A 14,755-nucleotide genomic window follows, 5' to 3' on the forward strand; every position below is an offset into this window, starting at 1 on the left:
TGCCACATACCATTAGCTCTTACTTAATTTCAACCAATTAGCCAACAGCTCAAGTGTTTTCTTTCTATGTCCAAACTTGATGAAAACATGTCTGCTGTATCATCAAAGAAGTCCCATCATCATGCTATGTATCTCATTGGTCTTAATACTTGGAAAAAGTAATTTACCTTTCTCTATTACTATCTTGTTGGGAAAATTTTGCTCAAATAGGCTTACTCAATTCTCTTTATCCCAAAAAGAGACAGAGGAGAGTCTTTTGCTTTCTTTATTCAGATAAAGGGAGAACTGACTGGGGACATTTTCTCTCAACCCATCAGAAATCACAGCCTCTTTTTTATTCTTCCTGATGCATTGTCCCTCCTCCTTTCAACACTGGCCGCAGTTCTTGGAGGCTACAGACTTCCCAATCCACCTAATTCATGTTCCCCCTTGTATGTGACCTGTTACGCTTGTGCAGTACATCATAAGTTTGTAAGTTCAAATTGTCTATAGGCCTTTGTAACTAAAATCTTATTTGGTGAGAGTGTACAGACCGAGTGGAAAGGAATTTGCAAGTTTCTGCACAACTTGCAAGCAAGGGCATCTTGTCTGCATAAATGATTTCATTTGCAAGGGCATCTCATTCGTAAGCTTATTTTATCTCATATCTCAAGATAAGTTTTAAATTAAGATCAAATAATTTTCAGAAGCTAAGAACAGATTCTCCTGAAAGAGCTCCTCTTGCAATGAAATAATTTAAGAAACACCCAAAATGGGAAAACTGTGTAGTTCCAAAATCTTGAGTAACAAAGAATTTCATAGCTTTGGCACTCATTCTGGAAAGATCTTAATTCATAAAGTACTCTTACTGAAGTAGATTTATTTCTTCCCTAGTTCAAGACCAGTAGCATTGCAGCTGTTATGCACTGTTTACTTTCTTTCTGAACAGATTTATGGAATGCCTTCCCTTAGGTCACCCAGTATTGTTGTGGAGTATCAGGAAACAAAAACCCAGAATCTGAGCCTACAGTTCCCAGCACAAGGTGTGAGGCTGCACAGTCTTGCATTCGAGTCTTGGCCACTACCAATATTCAACATAAACCGTACTAAATTTCCCATCTCTAAAAGCAAGTAATAATCTTCTTTGCTACTCCATCTCTGCTGGAATCTAATGCAACTCTTAGAACCATTTTATCATTTTCAACAATTCAGTTTCAAAACAGAAAGTTTTAGTTGGTTTTTTAGCAGCGCACATAAGTACACAGACTGTCAGGTCCGAAATCAGTTATTCTTTCATTCTTTGTCACCCAAGAGGAGGCACATTCGAAACAGTTCCAACAGACCCTAAGGAGTTTGAATTACTTTATTTTAATTGTACTTGCTGCGTAAATCAATAGCATTTCAATTCTTCAAATTATTCACTCTGTCATTTTGATATTAGAAATAGACTAGCTACATTATTGATCCGAGTTACGTAATCATACGTGGATGTAACATTTACTTGGATGAATAAATTTTTTAGTTCAAAAAGTAATTCTTTTTATTCCTCCCTACTTTTTTCAAACTGGAATTCAACATCTACAAAAACCCACTAACTAATTTATGGGAGATATTGAATATATATTTCAACACTCTAACATTACACGGAGGGGATCTTTTATTATTGCCAAGGCCATAAAAGATGAACAGATTCAATATTTTATATTCCCATCTATTACTTGGCATGCAGAGGATTCTGAATCACAATGGTGAAAAAATGTAATATTTCTCATACCCAAGTTTCACCACTGACTTAGTGTCTATACACATGCCACAAAGCCATGCAAACATAACTGATGTTGTTCAAGCACCAGACATTGAACATTACATTACCAGGATACCTTCAAGAGCTGGTCCATCCATAGCCTCAGGAGGGTCCATTCGGCAGCTGAAGGTAAAAAGCACAATCGTGTTGTATCTAGTATCCAATCTAAAATATCTATTCCCCTACACTGCCAGAATGTATCCCCATACAGCATCCAGCGTAGCATTTGCTTGAGCAAAACTCACCATCGTGAGGAATTAAATGCCTGTCATTTGGATCTCTTGCTAGCATCCCACAGCACATCCATCTTTGGTATTCGCAGTACAAAACTCTGACAGTCAAACAACAAGAGGCTTACAAACTACCAAAACCAATTCTTAAGGCTGAAATTAGAACATGGAAAAACATTCACAGACCATTGCATTACTAGGACACAAGGTCTTGCTCACACCCTTCACACTGCACTATCCCACAGATGGTGTGAAACGGTTTATTTTTTTCAATCCAGCAATCTCCCATTTACTGTCAGGTGTGTCCACACAAAGTTATAAAATAAATCAATTTTATCAGTTGCTAGCACCTGGAAGGTCATCTTTATTTCAAAGTTCTGGAGGGATGTATAATATTCAGCATGAACATCGTGGTTTCACTTCAACATCAAAGGCTTCAGCACTATGGAACTAGTAGAACGAGACAGAAATCTATAATCCATGAGAAAACTTTGTTACTTACTGAAGAATGTTAACATGTGAATATTATTTTACCTTAAGTCCAAGAATCCTGTGCTGAAGGCATGTGCCTCCCCTTAAACTCAGGCAAAAATGCCTGTGCCCAAACCCTGCTTTTTTTTCCCAAAGCTCTAGAGAGACAACACATCAGGGATAATTTGCTGGCTCTGCCATTAACCCAGTATGTGGCTTGGGCTGATTTCAATGGAAACCGAGATGGGCTGGAAAAAGCAGTACCTGAAATTGCAATGCTACACAAAAGGTTCTATTAACCACACAAATGAGGCACAGAGGTTTAGGATGTCTTTCAGAAAAGAGGATTATTTTCTCTGTGCCTGGCACAAAGAAGTGCTTACCTAGGTGGTAAACATCAGGCTTTAACAGAATGCAAATAAATAAATTAATAAAGCAATTAACAGACTGAGGTAGAAACAAGCTGAAAGCACGGAGCTTTGTGGCTGAAAATCTTTTTTTTCCATTTGGGCTGTTTACTGCAATTACTTCAACATACAGTATCTTCTTTCCAATCATTAGCAACACTGTACACTGATTTCCAAACTCTTATTATTACTTAATTCTGCTTAACAGAAGACTTTACTGATGTGTATTGTTTTACTCAATTTTATTTTAAATCAAAACACATTCAGGCAAGCAGCTAAACAGAAACAAAGACAATTCATATCAGCGTGTCTTTGGAGGTGCCTACAATAATTGATGGCTTCAGTTTTATTTCCCTAGGTGTCAAACAGCACCTCCTCCTACCTGAAAATAATTATCATTCCTCACCATTAACACAGCTAGGCTGATTAGCATATACAGCACCCTTTCTGGCTGATGATTCACAGGGAAGCACAGATGTTGCCTTTAGAGGGAATACATTTCACCTACCTCTTCAGTTCAAGAGATGGGCTTTCCTGTGGCTAAAAAAGGCAGTTGTAAATGGCTACTGCCAGAATAAAGAGACAAGGGGAAAACTTATGAACTCCTAGAGCTTAAAAGCTTTGCAATATTTCCATACTCAGTATCGCTTCTCAAAATATGCCTCCAAGCTTACCATGCAACTTCAATTCAGGTGCTGCATACAGAAGCTTGGGCAAAATAGTTTATTAGTGCTGCTCGTTACTCACTGCATGGTATTTTGTTCTTTTTTTTTTTTTTTTTGATGTTTCATTGAATTGAAAATGTTTCAAAGAGCAACAACAGCCATGCTCATGTTACTGGGGTTTGATATGGCTGCTGCTAGGCATTTCAAACTACTTTCCAAGCTCTGTCTTCAACATTGAGCATTCGCAGCCTCTCTTAAACTTGAGATACCCTTCAAGGTACAGTTGCAACCAACCCAGAATACGTTGAATTTTCTCAAAGAAAGATGCAATAATGTTGGCATAGTCTCCCTTCTTTCTTTTTTTCCTTTCTTTTCCCTCTAATTTTAGGTAAAAAATATTATGACACTTTCTGGACACAATAGTATCAAAAATGCTGTCTGCAACACTCATCACATGAAAGAAAATAAGAACTCATTGAAACTGGAGTATCATATCCAAATCTAAGTTGTTGGGTTTTTTTCCCAGCCAAATTGAAGCTATGTTTCAATGTGATTTTTGAAACAAAATGCAAACTTTTTCTTAAAGACTTGACTTCTTGTTTCAAAAATGTGGTTTTCTATTGAAAATACCATCACTCTCACAAAAACAGTTAGCTCAACTTTGAAAATTTGATGTAAAACTTTATTTTTCTTTGCTTTGCTCCTATTCAGAACACGTGGCTTGTTGTATGTTGCATGAGCCAAAGAAAAGACAATGATGCTTACAAGTGACTCTTAGATCAGGTTTTACAGTAGACTGCTTTCTATTGCAGATAAAATGGGCCTAAACGGATCTCAAAGGATGCTTAATTACTCTTATCAAATATGTATGCATTGGATTTGCTGCACTCGGATTAGGTATGCAGTCTGTCTTGAACAATTTTTTTTCTCTCTCCCTCTTCTGTTTTCTCCTTGGGAGGTAATTGTACTATAGACCATGAATAGCCTACAAAAAATTTTATGTAGAAAGCTGTCTGAAGCACCAGATATGCTGCTTGCTTAGTCATGACATTACGCAGCTCTGTTTGATCTAATTAGTGTATATAGCAAAAAGCACAGTAAACCTCTGAACAGGTTTAGTTAGACTTAGTGCATTCTTTCCTTCGACATTCAGAAACTACTCTTCACATTTACCCTTCTATATCCAAGGTTTTAATTGCACCATACTATCCCACACACTGCATTACCCCAAAAACTGTATGCACCTTTAATGGAACTGCAGTGCCAAAATGATCTGCACTACTCAATGGTATAGAAAGTGTTAGAAATGTTAAATAAATCCTCATAAAATTCACCTTTTGCTGTTAAAACTTAAGTTTTCTCCATTTCCATTAGTTTAAAAACAGTACATTATTTCAGTTTCATACTGTGCCTTGTGCTACTTGAAAGCACGTTGTAACTGACCCTGTTCAAACAACCTAAGTTTAATTTCTACTGTTGTATTCAGAAGGACCTTTCCCCTCTGCTTCCCCGCTGCACTGAAAGTATAGAAATGGAAAAAACAACTTTCATAGCTGCATGAAGCCAAATTATTGAAAAGAATAAAAGCTCTTAGCAACACTTATTCACTTAAGGTGTCCCAACTGTCAGAGACCAGCGACTTTCTCTTTAAAGCTCATTCATGTCAGAAGGTGCTGACTACAGAAGCCGGAGACACAAGGCACTGCTCTGTCCAACAGTGGTACTAATTTGTCTACAGCCTGCATTTATTTTGGACAGAAGAGACAAAAAAAATGATGCATACCAACTGAAAAAGTCCAGAGAAAAGTAGCAAGACCCATCAGGTGTCCTAAAAATACAGCCTGAGTGGAAAAGAGAACTGAATTCGTTTTACATAGGCTGTACTGGAGAAGGCTGGATTTCAGCACTGGGAAAAGGCTGCAAATCTGACAAAGAGAACAGATGATACTGAAGACAACCTCTTATCTCCGCTGATAAAAACTGACATCATTAGCCTTCTTTCATTTTCTCAGGCACAAACAGAATGGCTTACTATCCTTTCCACTGACTAAATATGGAAGTAAACCCAAGTGAACTGACTTGATCAACACCTCAAAGCAGACCCCTAGCAAAGATAGCAATAGAAAGCTATGGAATAGACTCTCATCTCAGTTCCACTTTCATTGGACACATACAAGAAAACTCAGAACAGTACTGAAGGGATACTGTCTGTGCTATATTTAGGAAATATTTCTTCATACTGCAGAAAAGCAGACCTTTTTTATTTTCAGATAAGAGTCATTTCCTTTGAGAATTCATATTTTGATGAATTCTTTTTAAAAACCAAACACACTGATACAACATCTGTAGTTAATATGAGTACACCAATGAATACCTGCAACATGCACTCCACATTAGCACTGCTAATGCAAGCAGTAAGGCTCCTCTGATTCTTATAACCTCCTTTCAAAAACTGCTCCGGGACTATGCAGCTGAGTCCCCAAAGACTTAAGAGTATATGTATTCTGTTCCTTTAGCAACTCATAATTCATTTTTAGAGACATTATTGATAATATCTATCAAAACCTACAAGCATCTGCTGACCTGGGAAAAAAAATTATCTTCCTGGGACTCTGAAGTAATACATTGTACTAAGACTTCAGGCATTGCTGCAAGCTTTCTTGTTTCTAGGTCAAAAATATCACAGAGTTCAAACCATGTATAATGAAAATCATAAGCCATTTGTACAGTTTATTAGCAATAAGAAATCACACCTGAAATCAGGGCTCCATTGGGAATGTACAGTCAACTTATATGACAAAGGTAGCAGAAATTAATATATTTCTATAGGCATTTTGAAGAGCTGCCAGCTCAGCTCGGGGAGAAGAAAGGGATGGTGGTATCCTGGCAGCTTTGTCAGTATGTATGCAGAACAAGAACCCAAACTGTGCATGTTCTCCTTCTAGAGAGCAACCACATAAAAACAAATTCAATTCTATTCAAGAGCCCAACAAACCTCAGTAAACTGTAAGCAGTTGGCCATTCACAGATTACTATGCCTGGGAATAGGCATAACGAATATGAGGTTTTTTTTCCTAAACAAAGCCAGATAAATCCCAGTAGAACGATGACCTAATGTGATACATGCTTCTACTTTAAAGTTTTTATATTTCCTCTATCATATTTAGAGAAATCACTTTAAATTATTTCAGATTTTGAAGCAAAAAGTGTCAGTGAGGTATCCCAAGCGCTATGTCATACAATCCCCCTAATTTCAGTTAGTTCCTCTCCATAGCAGTTCAGGCTGTGATTGCCTTTTACAGAAAGGATAAATTCATATCGGTTCAGGAATCCTCCTTACCAAAAACAACTTATAGCACATCTTTCAAATCTTCATATTTCAAACTCAAACATTTGTGACAGATATTTTTCCCTTTACTTTCCCCTTAGTTTTCAGGTAACGATAAAAAATAATTTAAAAAAAAGGATTCCACTTTCATTGAGTTGACTCAAGGCATTCATTAATCATTGACTTCCCCAAATTATTTTTTTAAGCAATTTTGTGTTGCCACAATTACTACTGCACCACTAGCAAACTTACATACAAACAGAGGAGACAGAAAACAGTTCTCACTCAAATCAAGACAGAGAGCATAAAAAGAAAACCTCCATTTGAATCTCTTCGTTCCTTAGTTCCTCACTTCTGAAAAGGAGAATAGAACTTCCTTAAGTCACAGAGGTGTTGTCATAGTAAGAACATTATAAGATTAAGAGTTGCTCAGATAGTACAGTAATGGAGGCCAATACCTAAGATAGTACTTCATTTATTCTAAGCCATACAAAAAGAGCGCAGCTTCAGAAATACTGCAATATGCATCTAAAATGCTTAAGTATTCTTAAATCATTCTAAATATATATTACCAAGAAAGAAAGGGTTTGTGGCCAAGAGTAAAACAGCTTTGTTCTTAAGGGGGGAGAAATGGCACTTTTATCAACCTTCCTTTTTTATTCTCCCACTTCTATCCCTGTGTTCATTTCCACTTTACACTGCAGTAGAAGTCAAATGTGTAACTCAGAGCTTTGTGAATAGGTGTTCAGTAAACAAGTTAAATGTGTTTGCATAATTCTTACAAAAGTAAGATTTAGCTTTCACTGAAAGGCTAAACATTGCCTATTTCTCTCTGCAGATACATATCAAAATAGCAAAGGTAAAAAACACCTAGACCACAGAAAGTTTCCAACCATGAATCTTATCACAAAGAGGAGAGCGAGCCAAATTGTGCCAGTGAATATGAGAACGGTATAGCAGGGAATCACTCAAATGGTCCAATATATTTTCATGACAACTGCCCAGGTACTAAATACAAGGGCAAAGAGAATTATGATGTGAATGCTTCAAGATGAAGAAGTGTTAAACATCCATACACTTTACTGATTTAAATTGAACTAGTTAGGAAGTAACATTCTGAATAAGTCAGTAAAATTAGCTCAGTAGTCTTAAATAAAATCATCTGTAGAAGTATTATCAATCAGCATCCTAATTCTGTTTCCATTGAAAAAATTAATTGAACAATGATCTCTGCTTTTCTTTGGTTTTCAGCACCTGGGGGATCCTTTTTTGAAGGGTTTGCTTTCCACAAACGTTCACAGAATTACAGGAAAAACCCTCCCTTGAACAGAGACCTCCTAGCAATATTGCACATTCAATGATGACAATAAACAATTCATCTCTACCCCTTGCCAGCATCCCCTCCCCACAAAACCCAGTGCTGTAGCTTTGATGCCGTGAGAGAAGCTGCTTAGTAGATCGTATTTTGAAAGCATTTAACCTGCTTCTCACCAAACCACACAGCAAGATACATTAAGCTATAAAACCTACAGAATGGTGTTCTCAGTGTTATACTCCAGGCATGCAAAACTGTTAAAAGAAGAAAAAAAAACTCAAACCTTTTTTAAGTATGGAGCTATCCTCACACTTCTGATCTGATCCCTAGTTTTAGATGTCTTAGCTACCTCTCCATGGGTTAGAAACATACAGACATTGCTCCAAAAGTAATGCCTCCTATTTGTTTCCATGGAAACTACATCCAAGATGGAGAGCACAATAACAATGTTTGATAGAGAAAATTCTTAGCTACAAAACACTGTTTTTCAACATAGTCACCACCATTAGCTGTGCATTTTCACCAGCAATAAACAAGAGCCTGCATACTGTGCTCATACAAATATGTACCAGCAAAGGTGACCCACTGTCAGTGTCACTACTGCTGAAACACAACACCCACAGCTTCACTGTGCTCACATCCACTCTTTGGTCTCCATAAACATTCAGCAAACATCAATAAATGTCAATGGGTGCCATTTTTTTTCTGCATGGAAGAATCAGTTCCACACCTTTGTTTCATACTCACTTCCATGCCAGATTCCATTTTGTCACACTGCCCCTCTTGCTGCCGTCTGTCTCACAGCAACAAAACATAATGGAATATTGGCAGAAGTTTCAACTTTTACTGCTATACCACCAACACCCGCCTCTGATGTCATGGGCCAACATAATAAACTAGCAGGCATTACTTTCAGAGCCTGACTCTCTCCTAACGCAGCTCCATGCTGTCCCCTCTGCTCCCTGTGAGGAGCTGCAGGCCGCCATGAGGCCTCCCCTCACTCAGCCTCCTCTTCTGTGGGCCAAACAAACCATGGGACCTCAGCCCCTCCTCACATGTCTTGCCCTCTAGAGCCTCCACCATCTTCTTAGCCCTCCTTCAGACACTCTCTAATAGTTAGGCTCCTCCTAACTGCTCTCCCTTGGTGAAAAAAAATGTGGTATCTTCTATCCTAGCCATCAATTTGTCAGCATTTCTGTCATTTAATGGCAATTTCCTGAAGGAGAATGTGAAACATCTGAGGAATGAACCATCTCAGCTCACTTTAGCTTCTCTGAAGTCTTAAAAACAACCTGTTAGCAGTGTTTGTAGCTGTGGTATACGTACCTAGAGAGCAAAGCCACAGCTGAAGCAACTGCTGCACACATACATACAATTATTGCACTAATGATGTTTGACATCAGTACCACCCCAGCAGTCTAATTGCCAAGACTCAAAGCAAAGATTCAAGACTGGCTATCGCTAGAGCTTTCATTTAGAGACTTGGCTCAAGTGAACATTGCTCCTGTGTTAACAACGGAAGAATGGTTTTCTGACAACTAGAGTATAAATATTCCTAGCTTAAAGGCAGCACTTTGAAGTTCATAATCTCTTCTCTCTTCTGTACTCTTTTTCAAGCAAAGAACACGTGTCTAAATGCTTTATCATGGCCACTGTGTCTTGGCATTATCTTTGATACTGTCTCAGTGTGTGTTGTAAAGATAATAAAAAGTCTAGCTGCTGGGAACCTGAACAAGTTCCCACAAGCATTTTCCACCTCCCTTCTGTTTATACCATCAGCTTCCTGCAAAGCGTTTACATGGAGCATTATTAGTGTTACAGTTTCTATTAACTTTGCAGCAAGGGGTGTTTCTTCCCTAGCATTCCCATGTAGTTTCAAAGTAAAGTAGTGGTGTTCTTCCATCCATTTTTTCACCTTTATTCGAATTATTAATGCTGTTTATTGTGCAAAGAGGCTTAATGCTCTTGATGGGTCTAGTTATAGACTAGGGCACAAGCACAAAGGTGAAAGCTTAATCTGTTGCATTCCAGTTATCAGGACTGTGTCAGAAGGTTGGGATACTCACAGAAGAGAAGTCATGCTTGCACTTTGTCCTGTTTACTGCATTTGCACAGAATTAAATGGAATTATACATGCAATTATACATTACGTCAAAAATAACTGTAGCTAAGCAGAGCTACCTCTGTTCCCACTCATTTTTCCTTATGTGAGGGGTGAGCATTACGAAGTTGTCTCAAATGCAAGTAAATATCTTATTTACTGAAAATGATCAATAATAGTAATCATTGATAACGATTCATTATTAAAATTGGTCAGTTAACTATGATTATCACTGCTCAGAAATTAATATTGCAAGCACATCCTGGGGGAAGCACTGTACATCAACATAAGATACGTTTATCAACTATTAAAACTCATGACACTAATTGTTCCTGGAACACATACAAGAATACTTTCCAAGGAGTTCACTAGGAGATCTAAGACCTCACCCAATGTTCAAAGCAAAGAGTTTCTGCCTACAACTGACTGCATTAAGCAGCAACAAAAGCATGACGCAAACTTCCCTTTGCGTAAGGTCCCAAAAGTGAGCACTGAAAGGTTCAGACTTCCACTCATTTCTCCTCTTGTAAAGGAGGATACAGCGTTTCACCAGCTTTACCATGTGTAATTGCTGCATGTAGCAAGCAGTTTAAATGTATAAATTTTGTTGATAGATTGTTACTTCAATTAGTTCACTGGATGATTTTCTATAATTACAATAGTTTGTCACTGGGTTGTTTTCTCTAATTTGTCACCTCGATTACATAAATTAAATTGATTTACAGAAGTGTGTTAATATGACATACCTTCGATGCAGAATGCACAAATAGAGCTCTCTGCAGACTCTTCTGCTCTTTGACCACACAGTGAATTTTCCATTGAAGAGCATCCCTCCCAGTCTGTGGGAAGCAGACAGAAAAACATTGAGGACAATGTAAAGCAAACACTAGTGATGCAAAGCTGTTTTTCCTTCCATGCTTGGCATTTTGCCTAACCTGTATTTTGGAACATATGGCACCTCCTTAAGAAATAAAATAAAATAAAATAAAATAAGAACAACTACCAGTTTTGCCTGGTGGCAAAGGAAAGGCAAAGAGGGAAATATATTTGTGTTTTATTTTAAGCTCTGCCACCAACTCGTCATGAGTCCCTGGGGAATTTTAGCTCTTTGGCATCTCTGTTAGCTCAAGCACAACACAATTAATTCAAATATCTAATTACACATTCACTTTCATTGAGGACCACAGAGTGTCTCCCAAATTATTATTATTACTGATAGCTCCAAATACCAGAGGTCACAGCTCTGCTGTTAGTCTCCAAAGGGCCATCAATTTTAAATAATTCACTATGTAGGTAGTCTAAAGCACAAGGTATTGCTATATCCAAACAGCAGCATCCTGAGCCAAGTTCACTCTAATAAAGATGATGAGAACAAGTCAGGAGATAGGCAAGATCTCTGGGATACCACTGAGATGGTAACTGTTTTCAATTACTGAATGTAATTGTTTTCTTAATATTTAAATCAAAAATATTTCTCTACTTTCAAACCCCCTGGAATATTAGATCCAAAAGTAAGAACAAAGCCTTAGGATTTTCCCACATAACGGCCTATCTCCATAATCTGCAACATAACACTATACATTATGTCACTGTTAAAATAACAGAAGCACATACAGACCAAGACTTGCAAGAAATTCCTTAGGTTTATATAAAATAGCACCTCCTGTTCATACTTAGGATTCCAGAACTAAGAAACAAAAACCAAATTCTTTCAAGTTTAGCCTCTATCATACAAAGAAATGTGATTCAAAACTAATCTGAAATGGCTTTCTGTCAAATGTAAGGTCAATTCTGTTACTGGTGGCATTAATACCCTGCATAGCCCTTTTTGCTGCAACAAATGCTAAAAGAAAATGTAAAAGGATTTGTAGAGAACTTATTTCTTAAAAGACGATGCTGTTCCCTGTTGCAGCAGCATAACTCAGGAATCACTTGCTGAGATTGAACCAAGACCAACACAGTTTTATGGGCAAAAGCAAAACAAAAACAAGAACCTCTAAACCTCAACCTTTGATTGAACACGTTCGACCTTTTGCCTCATCACATTACTTAGTAGTTTTGTTAATAGTATAAAGAAATTTTTAAGTGATTTAGTAGGTATATTAAAACTGAAATACTACCTCAAGGAAAAAGTCATCCAAAAGAACCACATAGACTCAGAGAGGTGAATTCAATTTTATCATGCTCAGCATGTATTACTCGCCTAGAATAGCTCACTAATTGTCATGTTGCCCACTTGCATGTCATTTGGATGCCTGCCCTAGGGCATAGGTGCTGAGCAGAAATATTTTCACTTACAGTAGGTGGAATACACAGCAACTCTTGGCTGATTAGCAGTCAGTCACATCTCCACAACACAAGATTGCATGTGTTGTTGCCACGTACTGCTCTACGTTTTGGTGAATCCTGCTGACTTGGACATCAGAAAGATGCAGCCAAGTGTTTTCATTACCCTTAAGTTTTGCTTTTCAATCTTCAGGACAGACATTTGGCCAATCAGAAACTGTACTTCCTCTGGTAACCTGCCTAATCTCTTGGCTGAAATATATCTTTGCTGCATTTTCCTTCTCACTACGTTCTTACGAATAGTAACATGAACTCTCAATTTTCTCCTTTCCTCTATTGCCTTAACAGCATTGTAAAAATCCCTTTTTGCTCAAACACTTTCTTTGCTCTATTTCTACAAGGAAGTTACAGCCATTTTTAATTAGCATGCTGGTCTGCAGCAGCTGTAATGAGAAGGACAAATGTGTCAGTAAAACACCATTCATTCCTTCTAGTCCCACCAGCAGGCTTGGTTCAACAAAACACATTTAGGGCTTCTAAACACAAACATTTTGCTGTTTATGAGTATTTCGTTTCTTGATAGTTTCAACAAATAAAATTTTAAAGAGTTGAGTGTCTTAACAACTGGCGCATCCCACTGAGACTTGCTTAGGAGCTTCTGAGAACTTTATCTTTGCACCTGCAAACAATGAAATCTCTCCTGGGTCTTTGGCACTCTTTTTTTTTTTTTTTTTCCATGTTTGAATCCTGGGCTAGAGTCAGAGGCAAAAACTAGCTCAAGTCAGGGGATTTCTCTTAATTTATTACCAACCAGCATAAATTTTAACTACTGATTCTGGCACAGAGAAATAACCAAAAATTAAGAAAGGACTTGAGAAAACACCCCAGCTTCACTGCAAACCTCACTACGCTCTCCCTGCAGCCTCCAATCCTTTCCCCATGTTACATTCTGCCACTTGCTGAGGCAAGGAGCGTTGCCTCATGGTTGGGGTCAGGGCTGTTTCCTTCTTTTGCTGCTCCTTCTTCCCATCTTCTTCCACGCTCATCCTGTCACAACGTGCAGCCCCTTCAGGGAGCCACGGTGGAGGCCTCTTCCCATCTTTCCCTGTGTATCTCCCTCTGGAGATCTGTCTTCACTTCTTCCTTGGCACCAGCATCTCCTTTCAAGTCTTCTGTCCTGACCCAAGCCTTTCTCCTCAGAGTTGAAGTTTGGGTGGACAGCAGCCATGCTTGCTCCGAGCCCACCCCCAGCACACCTCTCACAACACTGCAGCCCCCATCACAACCAAAACCCTGCAATTCCACCCAGCACAAGCTGCGGGAATGTGAGACTGATGCCAAAGACTTATGCAATTTAGTTAGTATTTGAAGAACAGACCCCTTGGTACTCCTGACAGATGAAAACAGGTTCCTGTGAGCAAACATTGAGGGGAGGCCCAAAGAGCAATCTGCCTACCTCAACATCTGTACCATCTACTAATGCAGACCCCTGGCAAGAACCCCTCGATTGAACAGAGCAGGTGCAACGTTAAATTTAATGTGTTTGATCATTCTGGGAATAGGTGGGAAATCGTATGAAGATTCGTATGATGAATGTATCTAATGGGGGTGATGTAGCTCTGGGGTGTGCATGCTTTGTGGAGAGATCCCCATGCACCCAGTGCTGCAAAAACCCAGTGCTGGCTTTCTAAACCATCATTTGGTTTGGAGAATTTTCTTGGGTAAGATTCTCGGTAACAATAACTATTGTTTCAGAGAGGAGGCCAGGAAATAATGCCTGCAGCTTTGCTCTCTCCTGTTCAGGTGCTGCCACCAACTGTTTCTTAGAGGTGGGAGCAAAACCAGATGAAGGCTGTGCAAGCTGTAGGAGCTCTAATATCCAGACATTCCTTCACCAAATACCAGCCAGCTCATCCAAGTCCAAGCAGCACCCAAGCATCATCAGAGCCAAGGAGGCCCCACACAGCTGTCTGCAGTGAGATCGCTCACCCACACTACCATGAGCTCCAGCCACAGCCTTCCTGAAGGCCCAAACCTGGCAGTTTAACCCTTTATTCATTCTTTGGCTTGTTCACAGGTTAGGTACACCGACAGCAGTTGATGCAAAATCTAACAAGTGCAACCAGTGGATTTTAATTTCCAAATGAGGCCTGCAGGGGGCCTGGCACA

At 38.8% G+C, this 14,755-nt stretch overlaps 1 protein-coding gene across 12 annotated transcripts in view; it reads right to left on the minus strand.

Moving 5' to 3' along the window:
• The window catches only part of LRRTM4 (leucine rich repeat transmembrane neuronal 4), a 504,688-nt gene that overhangs the window by 422,793 nt on the left and 67,140 nt on the right, over positions 1-14,755 (minus strand). For all 12 annotated transcript variants that reach the window (XM_021374973.1, XM_021374975.1, XM_021374968.1 and 9 more), the window contains one exon: positions 11,047-11,139. The gene's annotated coding sequence lies outside the window, so the exon portion shown is untranslated. The remainder of the gene's footprint in view (positions 1-11,046; positions 11,140-14,755) is intronic.

The sequence above is a fragment of the Numida meleagris genome, chromosome 21, assembly GCF_002078875.1.
Source record: "Numida meleagris isolate 19003 breed g44 Domestic line chromosome 21, NumMel1.0, whole genome shotgun sequence".
In the NCBI taxonomy this organism is placed as follows: domain Eukaryota; kingdom Metazoa; phylum Chordata; class Aves; order Galliformes; family Numididae; genus Numida; species Numida meleagris.